At 34.5% G+C, this 21,348-nt stretch overlaps 1 protein-coding gene across 4 annotated transcripts in view; it reads right to left on the bottom strand.

Moving 5' to 3' along the window:
- LOC149533034 (Ssu72-like family protein) overlaps positions 1–19,258 on the bottom strand; it is a 47,252-nt gene extending 27,994 nt beyond the window's left edge. Inside the window, exon 1 of one of the 4 annotated variants that reach the window (XM_089804828.1) lies at positions 18,548–19,258. The gene's annotated coding sequence lies outside the window, so the exon portion shown is untranslated. The remainder of the gene's footprint in view (positions 1–18,547) is intronic. The other 3 variants (XM_089804827.1, XM_089804830.1, XM_089804829.1) reach the window with 3 other exon arrangements.
- Positions 19,259–21,348: the final 2,090 nt, after the last annotated feature.

Here is a 21,348-nt window from a genome sequence, read left to right as displayed (position 1 = left end):
GAACAAGGGAATGGAGGCCTATGATTTTGAAAGGTGTGATGAACCATATGTTTCTTATATACATGATATAAATTTAGAGGAACAATCCAAGATGACATTGCAAAACAATGAGTTGCTTCAACATGACAATAATGAGATGCATGCCTTAAAAAGCCAGCTGAAGGTTAGTGAAGACATGATTGTGGCATTTTCGGTACATTATGACAGCACTCACAAGATGGTTGAGGATCTCTATTGGAAGGCTCAAAAGGGAGTAGGAGATTGGCTTGTTGTTGATTTACAAGTGGTCAAAACAGCCCTTTAATCTATGAAATTAAATTATTTATGTTTGCTTTTCGACAAGGATTATATTCTTAAGGTTGATGGAATATATGTTGATCAGTTGAGTAAAGGAAAAAATGAGATTATGGAGCTCAACGGGGAGCTTAAGTATGCTCATAAGGCATTGGATGATACGCAAATTGCTTTTCAAAAAGCAAAAATTCAGGTTAGGATCACAAATCATTCTCAAGAGCATGAGAGTAAAGAAAGGCAGGAGTTTTCCCAAGAAGTAATTAATGAACTTGATAGCACTCAGCAGACTTATGACTTGGATAGTTGTCCCAAAAGACCAAAAGTACCAATATTTCAAATCGCATTCAGCTTGTAGACAACCCTTTGTTTGAAGTAGATGCTGATTGGATAATGGAGAACCCGCTATTCGAGTCTGATGATGGCACACTCATTGATTTTGGTCAGGAGTTCCAGATTAACAATTGTTGCAACCAAAAGGTTGCTGCCTTGACAGAGGGACATATCACTGATTACAAATCAGCCTGGGGCAGCGATGGGGTGAGCAATATAACCAAAATGCAAACAGTGAGAGGGGCAGCGTTGTGGCAATTGAGCAACTGGAGTACTCCACCCACTATGGGCACAAAGCAGCAATATAGTAAAGATAGTTGGGAAGATGGATGGCCCTTTTGTTTGTGGGGTTCAGGAAGAACATTCGCATGGTTCGTAATGTTTCCAGGAGTTGGTTGACACACAGTTGAGTTTCCACAATTATTTGACCCCAGTGGTGCTTGTGATCTCAATTGGAGTAAGATTCTCAGTCGGATTGGGGATCTTCTTGTATATGATGGTAGCACACATCAGGTTGTTCTAGTTGAACATGCACATGGGATGGTTTGGGATCCAAGTGTTGACCGTATGTATTTATGGCATTTTGAGAATTTTGTTGTAGTTCTACACATTTTGAGATTGGATGCAATGATGATCAGAGTTGTACGGCCTACAGATGCAACGATACTTCATAGATTAATATGAAATCCAAGGACCTGGTTGATGGAAAGGTTGCATTTTGACACCTTGCTTTGCAGTGTGGCAGGATTTGTTTTCAAATTGGGCTATAGCGCTACCTGCAAATTCATATGGGACCTTGGTATTGATTGCTTGAGGACAAGCAATCTCGAGGATGGAAAATTTGTAATGTCCCCTTTTTAGGACATTAGGAAATTTAAAGACATTCATATAATATTAAAATTGACTATGAAAGCATGAATTAGAATTATAAATTGTCAATTTGATATTATAAAGTGGACTAAAAGTGACAAGGAGGGATAAGACGAAAAGACAAGAAAGGAGTCAAAGAGTCAAAGCTTTGAGGATTAAAAGAAGAGAGACTCATTCATTCGGCTTATGCTTGGTTTATGATTCAGATTTCAGTTTCTCTCTTGTGAGAGTTATACGGAAAGCTTTAGCTTTCATCCAGCGGGAGGAGTAAACTCTCGTGCCAATAGACAATGGACACAAACCCATTGTTCGTGGAGACGTCACATTAAGTATCTCGCGTGTGCTTACAAGTTCTTTCTTAGTATTCCAAACTGTGTTTAAGATAGGACTTTTGAATGTTGGTTATTGTATTGCTAATGTATAATGCAATAGCATATTTCAAGGTATTTTATGAGAATCTATGGTTTTATATTATTGGTTTATAATGCGACTTCATATGTTTATGTTTTGAATATTATTTTGAGAAAGAAATTGGGTCAATAGCCATTTGGGATATTTCACGGGGAAGGAAAACTTGTTTGGTGAAAACAAATGGATGCCCTAGTACTGATTTTTGTTATGCAGCAGTATAAAATGGTGACAGTTGTGTAATTTTGAAATATGTTTGAAGCCATGAGTTCTGGGCACCCAAAAGTGAAGAATTTGTTAGCTTAGAGGTAGATGCTAACTGTTGGTCATGGTTGTTGAGAAGTTGGGTGGAGTTTCCAAGTGGATGCTTTGGAAAATAGGCCTAATTGGCCCCTGAAAACTTGAAATCAGCAAAAGTTGACCAACCTGCTCCAAAACAACTCCTGCTAGTTCTAGGATTTTTAATCAAAATCCATAATGAGTACCTAAAATTATTTTCATTTTGGGTCAGTTGTCACTAGGTAAAAAGCTATGGTCCAAAAAACCCTCGGATAGGACCACTAGGCCCTAAGGTCAATTTGTAAAGGAATTATATTTGATTGTTGTATAGGGCAGTTGTAAACTGACTAATTGTGTTTATTGGGCTTCCTTAGGACATATGAAGCCATCAGATGTTGGTTGTAGCAGGATTGTGGGTGTTTCCTGTTAAGCACATGCCTAGTCATTAGGCATTGTTGTCTAGTTTGTCAAGATGAGTTGATGGTTGAGTCCTTATGTGAAAACACTTCACTTTCCTTAGTTCTTTGAGTTTGACTTGCCTTGTATGTTGTCTGTTGCCCTCTGCATCAATTGGTATCAAAGCAAGGAAGTAGATCCTTGAAGGTGATTAGTTAAGGTTGGAAGTTGAAGAGTCATAATGCATCCACAAGATAACTTGGAAAAGGAATTCAGAGAGAGATATGCAAAGCTGAAGGGGAGGACACAAATGCAAAAACAAGGTATGTAATGTGCTAATAGATTCAGGTTCTAAAGATAACTTGGTTTCAAGTGAAATGGTTGATAAGTTGAATCTGGAAAGAATTCCACATAAAACACCATATAGGACATTTTGGTTAAACAGTGATCAGTCAATCGTGGTGAATGAACAATCCTTAGTTGACTTTCAGATTGGTCAATTTAAGGATAGCATTTTTTGTGAGTTTTTGCAATGAATTGTTGTCGCTTAATACTAGAAAGGTCATATCAGTTTGAGAGATATGCTTTATATGATGGGAGAGCAAATATATTTTAATAAACATGGAAAAACTTTTTCTCTAATACCATTGCAGGAGAATGACAAAGGGCAAGATAAGATAGCAAGGGTGATCATGATAGGTAGAAAGGAATTTCTAAGGCACGAGGAGAGAAAAAACAAAGAAGGTGCAACCACTGCAGAGAAAGAAAATGTTGAGACAATAAGGATAGTCAAGGATGCAATGATGAAGAGCAAAGAGGATGGTGAGTTGGTGAAGAACTCAGAGATAGAAGACATTGAGAATGAATCCTTCGCAAAGATTCAAGAAAATTTTAAAAGCATAGTGGAGACAATGGAAATACCGAATTTTGTCAAGAAAAGGCAAAGGAGGTTGTAGGACAGTCAAATATTGTCAAAACAGAGATGAACAAGTCTGACAGAGATAATGAAGATTCAAGAAAATTTCGAAAAGCGTAGTGGAGACAATGGAGATACCGAATTTTGTCAAGAAAAGGCAAAGGAGGTTGTAGGACAGTCAAATATCGTAGAGATGACCAAGTCTGATTTGACAGAGATAAGTGGAAGAGAGAAGATGAAAGTGGGTTGCCTAAGGAAAAATTGGCCTATAAGGTCACCATGGAAGAGATATATTGTACACTAAATGAACAAGAAGATGGAAGACAGCAGATATCTGAATGTAAAGAAGATGGAAGACCTGATGACAAAGGGGTCTTACAGGCAGACGGAATGAAGGTGGTGGTAGAAGGTAAAGGAAAAGAAAGTGAATGGATTATGGAAAGCCAAGATGGGCTTGTGAAGAGTGAAAAGGTCATGGTGCCAGGTGGGGGCAGTGTTGTGTCCCTTGAAAGTAAGTGAGGGAAATGGGCAGTCAAGTACTGCTAATACAGAAGTATATAAGTTTGAAAACACAATTATGAATGAGGCAAAAAGTCTGATACAAGTTGTGAAAGTGAAAGTTGCAAAGAGTCAAGGTAAAAGGCCAGTGAAAGAATGTAAGATAGTTGAGGTTGAAGAAAAGAAAATAGAAAACATGATGGATGAAGTACACTGTCCATTGATGGGACAAGTAATTAAAGAACCTGAGAATACAGTGAGGGCAAAGGTAAAGAGTCTAGAGCAAGAAGAGAAAAAGGGAGTACACTGAGCCTAGGAGTGTGATGTCCCCATCCTAGAGTTTTGAAATAAATAATTTTAATAAATTGCAAAAGAAGTGTTTTATAAAATAAATAGATAATGATTTATATATTGACCATTAAAATAAATAATTATAGATAAATAAAAGTATAATCATAATAAATATTATTTTAATTATATATTTAATAAAATATACGTTTAATTAGCAAAGTTAATTATTATTTATTAGTCATTATCAAATAACATGTCTATTCTCCATAAGATGCAACCTTTTGGTCTAGGAGATTTAATGAAGATTAAACTCATTCCTTTCACCATAAGACAATTCTTATTTAATATATAGCATATCTCCTATCCTATGGGAGAATAGCAGATTATAAATACAATTATTACTCAACATAAATGAAGGAGGAAATATATCAATGAATATAAAGAAAACAGAATGATTATTATCAAAGGAAATGAATTATCTGCAATGCTGGAAGGCACTGTTTAACAACAGTTCATGCTGTAACATACTAATGAGAAATACTGATCTACAAAAAAATACTAAATCAGAAATAAATATATTCATCTGTATAAAATAAATATATTCATAAAATATTAATAATCTTATATATATCCAAATTACCTATTTCTATTGACTTATAGAAGGGAAGTTGCAATGTTAACAAGGAGGGGCTTGTATAAATCCAAGCAATGGATCTTTGTCCCAAGATAGGGTGGCGATCAGCAGCCCCAAGCGTCTTGCTGGCATCATCCCAAGAAATGTTTAAGGACTTGAATCTATAAACTTTGAGGGAATCCATTGCAAAGTTGGTATCTAGGCAACTTGGTTAACATCTACTCCCTTTGTCTTGAGCTGGAATAGTAATAAGGTTGGACATGAGCATTAAAGATAACCTATATCTAATGAGATGATTGACTAATCCTATCAGGGACATTACAATTCAAACCCTAATTGAGAAATGTAGGATAAATTAAGTTCAAACCAAGGGGACATTACAAGCGGAATTAGAGCATGATCCTGTCATCTTGCAGGGTAAAAAGATAAAAGTGTAGAACCATTCTAATGAAAACAAATCTAGACGTATGTACACATATAATGAAAATTATATCAATAAAGAACCGATCATACATATTATAAATGAATGAACCTGACAAAGTGTGTATTATGTGTCTACTCTATGTATGCTTAATGTCTTCATGCAGCAATGTATATATTTCATGTTTTCAATGTGTATGCTTCTCGTCTCCATGCATCAGAGTGTATGCTTCATGTATGCTTCCTGTCTTCATATAGTCATGCATATGCTTTCAAACGTATATTTTCTTTGGTTAATCTATAATAGTATGACTCAAAGATATGATTTTCAGATTAATATCAGCGTTGTGCAACTACTCGCAGTGAAAGACTTGTAAAAATTAACATTGGTTGAGGACAAACAATTTTGGGGAGGGTAGGACTGTGATGTCCCCATCCTTCAATTTTGCAATAAATAATTTTTATAAATCGCAAAAGAAATATTTTATAAAATAAATAAATATTAAATAATGATTTATATTTTGATCATTAAATAAAATAATTATCAATTTATAAAAATATGATCATAATAAATGTTAATTTAGTAATACATTTACTAAAATATGTATTTAATTAGCAAAATTGATTATTATTAATTAGTCATTATCTGGGAATACCATTTTCAGTCTCACCAAATCTGAATACAATGTGGAAATGGATCAAAGAAAAGATTGCCAATAAACTCAGCAAATGGAATAACAATTATTTATCTCTAGCTGGAAGAGTACAAGTTTGTCAAAAGATATTATCCGCATACATGATATATTACTCCCCTGCCTGGTTATTCAATCAAAATCAGATCTGCTACATTCAGAAAATTATTAGGGATTTCTTGTGGTCCAATGGAAGAGGCAATAAGAAGAAACATGCAGTTAAGTGGAAGTGGTGCACTATGAGGAAAGAAGTAGGTGGGATGGGGCTAAAGGACTTAAGGTTGCAAGGAATTGCGCTAGCAGCTAAATGGATTGCTAGGTCTATAAGGGGAAATGAACCCTGGAAGATTCTGATCAGACATAACATTGCAAGAGGTGTCCCTTGTAGTGGAAAAGCATGGAAAGGAATGCATATTCATGACTTACTCGCAGGCAAATGGAAGATTAAAGTTGAAGGTTCTGTCATTTTTAAAACTCTCTGGAAAGCTTGGGACAAAGTGAGACAATGGGTGGTAGGGGCTGATTTGATAGACCACCAAGGAAAGCTATGTGGAGAAGGATCCCCAAGGTGGAATCCGGAAAGGAAAGGAAGACCTCTTGCTTTCCTGCAAGGTTGTTCAGCAAAAATTTGGTATAGGATGGGCATTCACTCTTTTAGCAACCTAAGCCTAGATAACCAACTGATATCTTGGGAGAACCTTGCCTCTAATTTCAGCTCCCTCAGTCACAAAAAAGAACATATGCAGTGCTTAAGGAAACCTGGATTAAAGCCAAACTTCCTCAAGTTTGTGGCAATGAGATTGATGGACTTCCCCCCCTTGCCTGGCCCGATGGCACCAAGCTCTTTTCCACCAAAGCTAAATACCTATATTGTATGTTATCAAATAACAATGAAGTTTTTGAGTATCTCAATGTCAAGTGGAACCGTAATTTAGATCATAAAACTTGGACCAAACATCTTTCTGATATTTGGCACCGCAAAGTGGAACCTAAGATTCAATTTTTTATATGGCAAGCTCTTCTTCATAAGCTCCCTCTGAACAACGTTGATGGTCTTCCCTTCACCAGCTCCTTCTACTCCAAGCCTGAAACCATGTCACACCTATTTTCAGAATGTGATTTCACTAAAGAGATCTGGAACTGGTTCGGCATCCATATCAAACCCAAGCTCCTCTCTTTCCTTGCCATTACTAGAAACATCCCTGGACTTCCCAAACACTTGAATGTTTTTTGGGCTATCTTTTCCTCTTATTTGCTTTGGTCTATTTGGTTAATTAGGAATGATGATGTATTTAAAGATAGGAGTAGAATCCTTGCTGAGTCTCTACAGAGACTCATTATGCATAAAATTTGTGTGCAAGTCACTATCAGATATAGAGTGAAAGATAAACAAGCAGTGAAGATAACCAATGCTTGTGTTAAGATACTGAAAGATGGAGGAGTACAGTTTGATACAAAGGCTGAGACATATGAACCAGACACCTTTGAGGGCACCCTCAAGGAAATGGTAGAGCAAATCAAGCTGAGAAAGCTAATAGAAAATCTGGATGGACATGGGGATAGTGACGTGCAAGTAAGTAACAATGACATTGTGATGGGACCGTGCTCCAGCAAAACCAAGTTGGGCAGAATGGTAAACAAAATTGCTGAAAGTTGTGATGCCCAGAATATGATATTGTTTACTGAGAACAAGAAAGAATTCAATGAGGAGAGAACTCCATGCATCTTGATTAGTGCATCTCCCCATGCACCAGCATTACCCTAGAAACAGCTCATGAGAGATTCAAATACAGTGATCAGAGATGGAGCCTTGAGGCTCAGGTGGTCAGATGGGCCATTACCATGGATGGCTTGGATAGAAATTTAAGTTGATAGGGTTATGTAACAGGTTGTTAGTCTCTTCTTCAATGAACAATCCATTTTTTTTAATCTTTTGTAGTGTGATTCGATGTTTAATGAAGACCTGGTCGGACCACAGATCAATTGCTTGTTCTTCTCTTTTTTGTTAGACAGGTGGTAACGTGATACTGATATGACTTTACCTTATAATTAATAGAAAAAAATAACATGTCTATTCTCCATAAGATGCAACCTTTCGGTGTCTAGGATATTTAATGATGATTAAAATCATTCCTTTCACCTTCAAACATTTCTTATTTAATATATATCATATCTGCTATTCTGTAAGAACAGCAGATGTAAATACAATTATTACTCATCATAAAGGAAGGAGTTATATCACTGAATATAAAGAAAACAGAATGATTATTCTCAAAGGAAATGAATTAAATGCAATGCTGGCAAGCACTGTTTAATAATGGTTAATGTTGTAATGTACTAATGAGAAATATTGATCTACAAAAAAAAATACTAAATCAGAATTGTATAAAATAAATATATTCATAACAAATTGATATGTGTGTGTGTGTGTGTCCTATTACTATTGACTTACAGAAGGGAAGTTGTAATGTTACCAAGGAGGGGCACTCTCTAACAACGGTTAATTTTATAACATACTAATGAGAAATACTGATCTACACAAAAACTAATAAATCAGAATATATATATTCATCTGTATAAAATAATATATTCATAATAAATTAATAATCTTGTATATATCCAAAATCCTATTACTATTGACTTTTAGAAGGGAAGCTGTAATGTTACCAAGGAGTGGCTTGTAAAAACCCAATCAAAGGATCTTTGTCCCAAGATAGAGTGGGGATCATCGACCCTAAGTGCCTTGTGAGCATCGTCCCAAGAAAGGATTAAGGGCTTGGATCTATAAACTTTGAGGGGATCCATTGCGAAGTTGGTATCTAGGCAACTTGGTTAAGGCCAACAACTTTTGTCTTATGCTGGACTAGTAATAAGGTTGGGCATGAGCATTAAAGATAAGTTAAATCCAATGAGATGGATGACTAATCCTATCAGGGACATTAATCCTATCAGGGACATTACAATTCAAACCCTAGTTGAGAAATGTAGGATAAATTAAGTCCAATCCCAATAGGGGGCATTACAAAGAGAATGGCAAAGGTTAGTGACAAGGATGGTAAAAGTTCAAAAAAAAGATGAAGGTTGCAGTCACCTCTATTACGAAGTAATTGGAAAATATTTGCTTGTTATTAACAATGATCAAGAGATCAATTTTTACAAGAGACTGAACGATGTTTCCTTAAGAAACAATTGTAAAGAATAGAAACAGTCTATTCTAGAAACAGAAAACTAAATATTAGAACATTCTAATATTTATAGAAGATTACAATAGATAACCATTAGATACTAAACAAAGATAATAGAAGCTATCTATTATCATAATACCCTCCCTTAATGGTTAATCTATCCAGAGCATGAAGCTGTCAAAAAATGTAAAAAGCAAATTCTATCTGCTCAATGGGCTTACACTATTTGCTATGGGCTGCAAACCAAATTGCTTAGATAGGGCAGCTAAGCTGCTTCCAACATTCAACCTTCATGTGCCTATACTTGTGGCAATAGTTGCATTGAATGTTCTTTATCCAGGAGCCTTCTAAATCTGGAGCAGAGGATGTTTGTTGAGAAGATTGCTAATTGTGGCAATAGTTGCATTGAATGTTCTTTATCCAGGAGCCTTCTAAATCTGGAGCAGAGGATGTTTGTTGAGAAGATTGCTAATGGTACTTTGTTTAATGCTCCAAAACTTTGCAAATGAGCATAATACTCCAAAACAAACCACAAAAAGCCATGATTTTTAGGCGAAAATCGAAAAATTGAACATGATTTTTGGGGTGAAAAATCATTCAAAACCCAACATGATTTTTGAGGTGAAAAATTAATCAAAACCCACAAAGGAATCCCACATAACTTTGCGAATTACAGAATCAGAAATTTTGAAGGGAAAAGTTATAGAAACCCATAAAAAAAAAATTTAGGGGAAAAAATATGAAAACCCATCAAAAAAAAATTATAAAAACTTACCAAAATTTTTAAGGGGGGCAAAACACGAGACTTTGCATGTTAAAGCAACACATGCAAACAACATGCAAGTACATGCTGTAGACACCTAAAAATCCTTTAGAAAATTAAATATTTTTATTTTCTGAAAAAAGTCTCTGATGACATCATCATTTATTAATTAATTATTTATTTAATTAATTTATTTATTTTTATGCCATTAAATCTCTTTATCTTAATTAAAAATATTTAATTAAGAAATCCCTCCCAAAAATGTTTAAATCTTATTTAAACATTATTTCCTTATTTATTAATTATTTAATTAATAAATTGACCAAAAATTCCAAAATAAATAAATTATTTTTTTTTTGCCCAAAGCTTGGCCAATTTCCTTAAGACCACTAACCTCTTCCAAAATCTTCTAATCCTTTAATTTTGATTAAAGGCTAATCTCATCATTTCCTACCCTTAATCCCAACTCAAAATATTTAATTAAGATTAATTTAAATATTAATCCTCATGTTTATTAAAAAAGTTTTAATAAATATCTCCTCAACCCAAACCCTTGAAATAAATAAAACTTTATTTATTTCCTAAAAATCTAATTTATCCTCATCCTAAGAAGTTCTAGACTCTTCTAGAAAGTCTTCATCCTCATCCTAGGAAGTTCTAGACTATTTTAGAAAGTCTTTATCATCATCCAAAGTCTAGACTCTTCTAGAAGATGTCTTTAAACCTAATCCTAATCCCCTCCTAACCTTGTCACATTCTCTAAAAATGGGTTAAGACTTACTAACCTAAGCCAAAGTTAACAAATATCTCCCCCTTCACCCACCCTCATTAAATGCCATCCACTTGCCTATCCCTAAGCTAATCCTAAACCATCCTAATCCATCCTCTAATCATTTGCACAATCCTAAGCAAGCTTAAAACCTTCCTAATCAAGCCCCAAGTCGAAATTCCTCTCATCTCCCTCAAAATATCCCAACCATAAAACTTTATGAAGCCCACTAGGCCATAAATGACTCTTCCAAGCCCGTTCATTGCTCTTACAAGCCATTATGAGGGTCTTTATGAAGATTTTATCCCTTGAGCCTCCTTTGTTGACTCATCCTTCCCCTTTCCTCCATCCTCTCACCCTATGACATGTGTCACTCCCTGATTGGCTGTAAGGAAGCACAATCCATGTGCTCTCCTCTCATGCAATCTGAGCCCTCTATGAGCTTTTCCCCATCCTTGCATCTTAGCCCTCAATCCCTCAAGCCTCTTGCCTATAAATTGGATCCTTCCCCTTTGCAAAAGAACACAATCCATGAAGTAAAGTCATAATGTCATTTTAAGAAGCCATTTTACATCAAAACCATACACTCACACCCAAATTCCAACTCCATTTGAAGCCCTTTTTGAAACATAAGCTTGAGCATACATCCTATCTATTTAGACAAAGCCACTCAACAAGAGAGCTTCTCATTGAGAGAGCCCATTAATGGCTCATATTCTCAATTGATAGCTCATCTTAGTCTATCTTGAAGTTTACGAATTTTGTTTAGTTTGTAGAAGCTTTATTTAAATTTGGTTTCTATCAGCATACTAACATTGCTCATATACACATGCAACCCTCAAAAAGTAGGAGACAGCTAGCTCAAAAATCGAGGCACAAAATTGAGGCACCCGAAAAAACAGACGACAACCCAATTGAGATCTCAAAAAACCCACCAAGAATCTGAATTTTTTTTATCCGGTACAAAAAATTAAGGTTTAGAACAAAAACAGCCCTGCTGCAAAAAAAACCACAAAAATGGCAAAAATGTGTAGAAGAATAGACGAATCTGGACAAAAATGGGTTGCAAAACCGAACTAGAAGTCGGCGGGTTCGGATCTCTCAGGAGTCAGAATAGAAACCCTAGTCGGATTATAGAGAGAGTTCGAAGCAAATATGCATGTAAATAATTTCGAAAATAAAAAGCAAATAATTTCAACCAAGAAATTATAATTATTTTTGAAAAAAATTAGAGAATTGGCTCCGATACCATATTATGAAGTAACTGGAAAATATTTGTTTGTTATTAACAATGATCAAGAGATCAATTTATACAAGAGACTGAACGATGTTTCCTTAAGAAACAGTTGTAAAGAATAGAGCCATTCTATTCTAGAAACAGAAAATAAATATTAGAACATTCTAATATTTACAGAAGATTACAATAGATAACCATTACATACTAAACAAGGATAATAGAAACTATGTGTGGAAGGAAAGCGTTAAGAGGGTTTCACAAATAAAAGGTACCAAGGATATGATAGGCCAAGAGAAGACTAAAGCTAGAGTGTTTGTGAAGTCTCCAAATGGAATGGAAAAAAAGGATATCAATGTGGTAAGGCTGAGAGTTGTCCTTGGATGACAGGATTGGATGATGGGCAGTGATATGTTGCCATGACAGTGGTTCCAAGAATGGAGAACCTAAAGACAGTTGTGAAGGGAAAAGGTAAGAGACAAAGAGTGAAGGAAGTCCTTTATTACTTCCTTGTTTTGATTGGGTGAGAGCTAGTTTGCAAGAAATGGAGCAGGACAGAGTGCAGGTAGATGGATACAGCAGGTGAAGACAAATCAGAGCATGAAGATGCAGATCCAAAAGGACCATGCAAGAAAGGACTACTTTGCATGGAAAAATCTAAGCCAAAGGTGAAAATGAAGGTCATATGGAGATGTTTCAAGAGCAGAGCAATCAGGGTACCTGCTGCTACCCTCAATTAAAGAGGGCTTTGAATTTCTTTCAGCCAGTTGTACGATGCAGGAGCACCAAGTTCAAGTCTTACAAATGTAGTCATAGGTTTGGGTTTTTTAAGGTTTTGACTTCATTTGATGTAATAAGGTCATGACAAGGCCACTCATGATGTTTGTGAGTCAGAAGAGTTTAATTTGTCAAATTGAAAACATGCAAAATTGCAAAGTTTAGGAAGATAAAAGGTCATGTTGATGTAGGAAGTGCAAAAGTAGTTTTACTCGAATTAGGAAGTTGATTGATGCTTTAAAAAAGACATGTTAACATTGAAGGCTGCTGGTGGAATTTTTTAAAATTGAATGATCACTTTTTTCTGTCTCCTGAACTTCATTGATACTGTACAGCTAAGTCACAAGGTTTGAGTTCGGCAACAATGAAGTTTGAATAAAGTTCGGGTTGAGAAAACATTCAAACAAAATTCGCCATTAAATTCATCTTATATAAATTCAAGAATATCAAAATCTAAATATGTTTATTTTTAAAATTTAAATATTACATAATAAATATAATCAATTAAGTATATTAAATTATTAATAACTAATAATATAAAATTATAAATTAAATATTTATTGATCAAAATAATATAAATTAAATATTTTAATATTAAACAATTAACAGACTAATCACGATTTAATTGTTTTAGATCACTAATTTCATGTACTAATAAAAAACTATTTTGTGTAATTTTCTTTATAATAATTACATATAGCAATTTATTCAAATACTACATATACTCATATTAATAGATTAATAATAAATAATTTCTTAATTGTTATTAATATTGTAATATGTCAAATAATTTTTTATTAAAAAGAAACAATTATAAAAAAAATAAAAGAACAAATGATAAAAACAAATGAAAAATAAAATGAAACCTCGTATTGTTAATTTCTTAGTTTAAATTGGCAGTCAACAGCTGATAATCCTCATTACAACGCCAAAACAATTCTAATGAAAGTCTACTGATTTGAATATTAGGGGCTCTGTGATTACCACAAACTTTTCTGTATTATGCAAACTGGAGCTTTTCCGTGTAATTATTTCCTTTGCCTACTGGAAGAAGTCTCGTGACAGGCACGAGGATTAAGTTTCTGCTCTTTTGATTGACTGTATATTTGCCATATTATCGACAACCATGCATCATAAAGCCTGAACTGATTCAATGTTTCATCCCACGTGAAGAGCCCTCCTCTCTGCCATGGTTTGAAAGGACATCAACTATTTATGAATAGAAGACGCAGCCCAGGAAGCTCGCTTATTGAAATGCACTGTTTATTGAAAAAGCCCGAATCTATTTACTGTAAGAATTTTGGACGAACTAAAACGAATTTTATGGGATTTTTACAAATTTGCTAGATGTATCAGATTTGCCGAACTCTGTGACATAACTGTACAGCTTGTACAGGTCTTATTTCACCATGAATTTTATTAGCAGAGGTTATTCAGTGAATCTAGTTTCTGAAGAATTAGTTTTGGTGCAATTTCTTTTCCGTTGGTGAGTTTTAGAGGCCATTTTCAAAGACTGCCTCTGACAGACAGGAAATAGGGATTTGAGGGTATAAAACGTGAATATGATCCATTCCACCAACTGTAGCTTCTGTAACTGAGTGGAATGGTCCAACAACATAGGGCCAGGTCTTAGAAAAGTTTCTATGAGCAGAAGTGACAGTATGTAATGATGATTTAATGAAATAACAAGAGTTTCCTGTGATTTACTGATTTTTCTAAGTTGTGGAGCCTTTACTTTTGCGTACAATGGATTCCTAACTACCAATAAAGATGATTGTGTGGGATATTGAATATAGTTTACATTAAATCAAGTCTCATTAAATTTCATGTTCATTTGTGACTGGATATCACTGATTTTCTATCAGACAGCTGAAGCCCTGACATAGGGTAAACAGTGAGTGTGAAATTTGAATAATTTTTAATCTAGCAATGGAAAAATCATGTAATCTTGTGGAGTGATAGATTATGATGTTCTCTTGAAGGCTGGTATGGTTGCAGGGAAGGAAAGCTTGTTTGGTGAAAGTAAATGGATGTCCTAGCGATAATTTTTGTCATACAACATTCAAAAATGGCAACAGTTTCACATAATTTCGAAATCTATTTGAAACCATGATTTGTGGGTGCCCAAATATGATGAATTTGTTAGTTTAGAGGTAAATGCTAACTGTTGGTGATGTTTTCTGAGAAGTTGGGTGGAGTTTCCAGGTGGATGCTTTGGAAAAAATGCCTAATTGGTCCCTAAAATCGTGAAATCAGCAAAAGTTGACCAACCCACTCCAAAACAACCTATGTTAGTTCTGGGACATGTTATCAAATTCCATAATGGTTATCTAATAGTATTTTCACTTTGGGTCAGTGGTCACTAGGTAAAATGGTATGGTCTGAAAACCCCTCGGATAGGGCTACTAGGCACTAAGGTCAGTTTGTAAAGGAAGTCTATTTGATTCTTGTACAGGGCAGTTGTAAAGTGACTAATTGCAATGATTGGAATCCCTTAGAACATATAAAGCCATAGATGTTGGTTGTAGCATGGTTGTGGGCATTTCATGTTAAGCACATGCCTAGTCATTAGGGATTGGTGTCTAGTTTGTCAAGATAAATTGATGACTGATTCCTTAAGTGAAACCACTGCATTTTCCTTAGTTTGAACTGCCTTCAATGTTGTTCATCGCCCTCTGCACCATCTCTGTTGTAAGAAAAAGGGTCACACAATAAAGTTTTGCAAAACTTGGGCCAGTGACCGTCTTAAAGGGAGTCTCAAGGATGAATTAGATGTAGACAACTTTGCCTGCATTGAGAATGAGGATACATCAAATGATGAAACAATGCTTAATGATTCTCATCCTCCTTTTAATCACAATTTCGTACTTTAAGCCTTCACATTTGGAGGCTGGAGGCATTGGAGGATGGAGGTTTTCAACCATCTCAAGCTGATTTCTTGCTTTGAGATGGTGCATGTATGAGAAGCGTTTTTGGATTTCCTTTCATGCTTTCTTTTCACTTTCTTTATTGATGCTGATGAATGTGACGAGCACATGTGTTGTCAAGATTCAACTTGAAGATAGATTAGGAGTTTGATGAACAACTCAAATATAGATGGTTGCCCAAAGGTTTATGAGACTATGACCAAGAATTATCACCCTTCCGAGGATCAAGAGACCATTTGAAGGAATTTTGTCCAGAATAATTTGGTGTGTAGTATCCACGTGTTCGGGTTTGAGAGCTTAAGATTCAGCTCAGAGCTACACCTGTTCGAGGGTCACAAGGCATCTTGGGGGCGCATTCAGGATTTGGTTGTCCAATGAAAAGTTTTCTCAAAAAAATGCATTCAATTATGTAATCAAAAGATTTTGTGTAAGCCTTAAGGGGAGGTCCCCAGGGCTAGGTGAATTATGTTTTAAGGATCAATGTATTAAGGGGGGGAATGTTGATGTAAATACCTTGATCACGTAACATGAGTTGTTTAGTTATACCCAATTGTCTGTCAATTGATTGTCTTCTCCTCTCTGTAAAACTATCTGCATCATATGAATGAATAAAATCAGTGAAGCATTATATTCTACTCTGATATGTTAAGGAAGCCATGGCTCAATGCAATTCCCTGACTAGAGATCACCTTGAGAAAAAATCCCATCAAAGAGGATCTTGTATGTAGTAAATCTAGATGCCAATGCAATTCTAGGAACTCCTTGTATACAGTCCTTGGGACACTTCATTATGGACCTCCCAAATTTCGTTTCCAACATGATCGACAAAAAGTCACTTTATGAGGGTTACCAAATGGGTCCCCCAAGACTAGTCTCATCCAAAAGGATAGGGAGGATCTTTAGTCACGGACAAGAGCAGTGTGCCGCACAATGGATGATTCTAGGACATTGGATATAATTCTAGGACCTAGAGTGGGTTGCTTGCAGAACTGTGAAGAAAATCAAATTTCCTTTGAAGTGGATATAAAATGTAGTTGAAAATCTACCAGATTGCACACAGAGTATCTCACAAAGAACAAAGAGCACAAAAGAGTAATCCAAGTCCCAGAAAATAATTGAATCACTCCTGCAACTTATTGAATGTATATGCAATCTTTCTGGCAGCTTTGTCATCTTTTTATATTTTTTGGCTAAGCCTACTTTCAAGAAAATGTTCAAATTATGCCTTAAAATAAGGATCTCTAAATTTTCCCAAATTTATAGTTCATGAACAGGTGCAGAATGCTTTTGTTGAAAGCTGTCAACAACTTCGTCATTCTTTCTATTAGCTGAATCTCCTCATTCTATAATTATGCTTTGAAAATAATCTGGAATGGCTATTCTAACTACATCTACTCCATCCAATAGCATAAAGTCAATATTTTCTAGATTTTCTAAACTGACTTTATCAACTACATTTACTACGTCTGATAAAATAAACTGAATTCTTAATCATCAAGGCATGATGGAGCAATCGGCTTCACATATTTGAGATGCTTTTTAATGCATGCAGAAGAAGTTTTTTGCTTTTCAAAAGTCATTCCAACTGTGTGTATCGAAGAGCTTAATCAATTTACCCTATAACAATCAATTTCCTATCTTGCCTCCTGGCATAGTCCAGCCTTTGCAAAATTCCACACCCACCTTCATAGATTTGATTAGTTCGAGATTCAGAATTTCAGGACTGCAAATGTTTTCACCTTCTATATTTCTCAACTTGAAGATAATTCTATTATACATAGAAGATTCTGCTGAACCATTGTTAAGGAGGTCACTCTTGGTATGAAATGACTTATCTCATCCCATGAGAAACCAATGCCCACTAAAAGCATGTAGCTGTCTCAAATAATAACCCTGTTATTCATTATTATTTCCATCAAACAGAAAATCCCGGTCTTCTCCCGTTGCAAATCATTCAAACCAAGAGCAACTACCATGAAGTTTCTACATAGATCAAGATTTGATAACTAACAAACAAAATATTATGATTATCACAACAGAAGCCTTACTGACTCCGAGATTCTCATAGAATTGCAGTTAATTTTGCAGTTCTTTTGAAGAAAAACTAAATGGGTTTGGGTGCTCTTTGTAAAGTTTCCCAAGCTCCTGCATTGGAAATTCAATGTTGCTCAAAGTTGACAGAGTTGCAAGCAAGCTTAATTTTCCTTCATAAACAATTGATGTGGAGGCAACAAGCTTTGGATATCACAAGTCTCCGTACCAATACTTTCAAAGAAGGGCTTGATATTCACTAATTGTCTTAGAAAGCAGATGTTTCTTAAAGGCTTGTGTTAAGTTATTCTATGGATTTACACTGGGTACATCTTGTGTATAAAATATGGGAGATTAAGGCAATATCTCTGACATTAGTAAAGTTAAAATCCCTTGTATAGTAAAGAAAAACTTGAAGCACTTGCCAAACTGATGCTTCATATTCACCGAGATTTCAGCCTTTGGCTCTAATGCTGCTTTCTTATCAGACTGAACAAAAGATGAAAGCATACAGTTTTAAGTTTAGATAACGAAAATCCCAGTTAACCTAATTATGTGTAGAAAATGAAAATTTGGGATGAAGCACAATTTTTTGGAATGAGCGCTGAAACATGAATAGGTCGTACATTAGGGTTTATTGCTCTGGGTAGTATACCACAGTGAACAGAACCAAAATTAGTGGAATTAAAAGACTTTTTCAGGTGGAATGCAGTTGTGGGCATTGAAAAAAATTAAAAGTAAATCATAACTATCAAAATTAATGTAACACAGCTGTCCAAAACACCAATACGCGGAAAAATCATGAAGTTAATCCGTTCGGAAATTGAACTTACCTGAGAGATTATGGTGCGGACTAGACGGCACAGCTCTGTAAATTGTCTTTGCATTCTGAGTTGGACCGTCTCTCCACATCACATGAACGCTGAGAAAAATTGGATTATGGATTTCATCGACTGTTTTATCGGAGTTTTGGAAGATGTCCCTCGTTTCCCCTCTTCCGGCGTTTTACTTTTATCGGATAAAGAGAAAAATTACAATACTAATACTCTTGCCGAATGTAGAAAAAACGTAGGTCTGGTCATCTAATTGTTTAAATATGGGCTCCTCCTTGTGAGAGTTGCCGTCCAGCGGTGTCGGACCCCTGGAAAGGAGAAAACGGGGTCGATAAGCAAAACAATGGTGGGAATTTTCTTGATGGAAAAAATCTGAGGGGCGGAGGCTGTATATAATATAGCTCGAGATGCTCAGCACTCAACCCTTCCGACTGCCTCATGAAAGAATTGGACTCGTTGTCATTAAAGGGAGAGAAGGAGAATGGAGCTAGTGCCGGTGTTGGTCTTGGTCTTGGTCTTGGTGCTGTTGCAAATGCAAATGGCCAGAGTCACAAAGTTTTAACAAGAAGGAAGGTGAACGATCTGAATTCTCACTCCAAAAACAAAGCAATTTGTTAACAAGAGACAGAATGCGTCATAGTTTGTGCCTAATGCATAATGGTTGTAGAGGTGTAGATGAGCGAGAATCTAAATTGACATTGTGAATGCATTAATTTTTGTCTAGAAATGCACTTGTGATCTTATAGGATTGGTCATATTTTGCTATTAAATTCTTGTCTTAGAAATGCGCTTGCAATTTGATAGGATGGCTCATATTTTGTTGTTAAGTTCTCGTCCTAGAAATGCGCTTGTGATTTGATAGGATGGCTCATATTTTTAATCATTAACACTGGACAAAAACTAGGATAGAGATAAATAGTAGTATACAACAATAACAACATAAACATATATGCAGAGGAAAAAAAAAAGATAGATAATATAGAGGAGGAAGAGGAAGAGAGAAAAAATAGTAAGATCGAGTGATACCAACATAAGTTGTGTGTGTGTGTGAGAATTAAATATAATTATTTTTCTTAATAAAACAAATACTCAGAATAAAAGCATGGTTATAATAAAAAATTAAAATATATTATATTTTAATTAATGAAACTAAGAATTTTATTTTTATATTAAAACTCATATTTCTATTAAAAAAAAAAATTATTTAATTCATTTTTATAAAATTAAAATAATAGTAATAATTTAACTACTTTTATTAAAAAAACCAAGTTTTAAAAAAATTAGAAATTCAAATACAAAGATATAACATATTGAAATTATATTAAGAAGACATATTTATTAGTGTGTTATATATATAGAAGTATAATTTGAACTTATGCATTACATGAAGTTTTAAGAACAAGTTATATCAAATAGTAAAAAATAAACATCAATGTAAAACTAATAATAAATATATTTAAAATAAGAAATTAAAAATATTTAATAGATTGTGATAATTAATATCGATTAGACATGTGTGAGGTGGACGATAAAATGATTGAAAAAATAAAATCTTATCAATTTGTCACAAATGTGTAAAAGATAAAGTTGTAATTAATATATTCATTAATGTAAGATGAAGTTGTTAGAAAATATTTGTATTTTTTGTTGAAGAAAATTAATTTTCTCCCCCACCCAAAATAGTATGAACCAATAGAATAGATGAAAAATGTGATTTATAAAATAATGAAAAATTAAGAAAAAGATATAAACATTTGAAATCTCATATAATCTTTTAAATTCTTTAAATTGATTGGTTAGTGTTAATGCCATATTTGCATTGACATGAATGCATAAGTATTCTTGCCTTGGCAGGAACTAAAAACCACTCACTCCTTGTAAATAAGTAGCAATGCTTAGAGAGTTTATACACTCTTCTTCTACACCTAAATGAATTTTAGATAAATTGTGATATTTATGTTTTGTTACAAACCTAATGTTTGTTGAAGAAAGATTATTTAAATTTATGTATTAATCCCTATAGAAATAAGGATACCTCAAAATTCACAAAATCTATAGTATTCAATATTTATTTTTCTTTTTTAATAAAATTTTGTCTGAAATTCTTTAATTAATATTAATAGTAATTTTTTAATATAAACTCTTGAAAAAAATTGTGTTATCAATGATTTTTTTTAATGGAAAACTTATATGAAGAATTGTAATAAATCAAAATTAAAAATTATTTATTTTCGCAATTGATTTTTGGTTCTTTTTCGAGATCTAATTCATTGATAAGTAGGAGATATTCTCCATAGCAGGTCAAATTATGATATTGCTATCACAATTTAACTATGTAGTTTTTGAGTCAAGCTTATTGGCCCATGTTTCATGAGTAGTGATTCGCACGAATCCATCTCTCTTGAGAATAAATGGAACACTTAGCACTCATTGGATCTAGGTGATGCACACAGAGTGCTAAGTGTTCATTCCCATGAATCCATCTCTGATGACAATAAATGGAACACTTAGCACTCATTGGATCTATGTGAGCATCACCCAGATCCAATGAATTCTAAGTGTTTCATTTATTCTCGTGAGAGATGGATTCATGTGAATCACTACTCATGAAACATGGGTCAACGAATTGTACTAAAAAACTACACAGTTATAAGTGTTACATTTATTCTGATTAGGGATGGATTCGTGTGAATCACTACTCATGAAATATGGGTCAATGTATTGTACTAAAAAACTTCACAGTTAAATTTCGATAACAATATCATAATCTAATTCATGACATGTCTAAGAATAAGATCTTG

This window comes from Cupressus sempervirens, chromosome 10 (assembly GCF_028749045.1).
Source record: "Cupressus sempervirens isolate cs-2001-9-10 chromosome 10, ASM2874904v1, whole genome shotgun sequence".
Classification (NCBI taxonomy): domain Eukaryota; kingdom Viridiplantae; phylum Streptophyta; class Pinopsida; order Cupressales; family Cupressaceae; genus Cupressus; species Cupressus sempervirens.
This window is presented reverse-complemented; position numbering and strand designations above follow the sequence as displayed.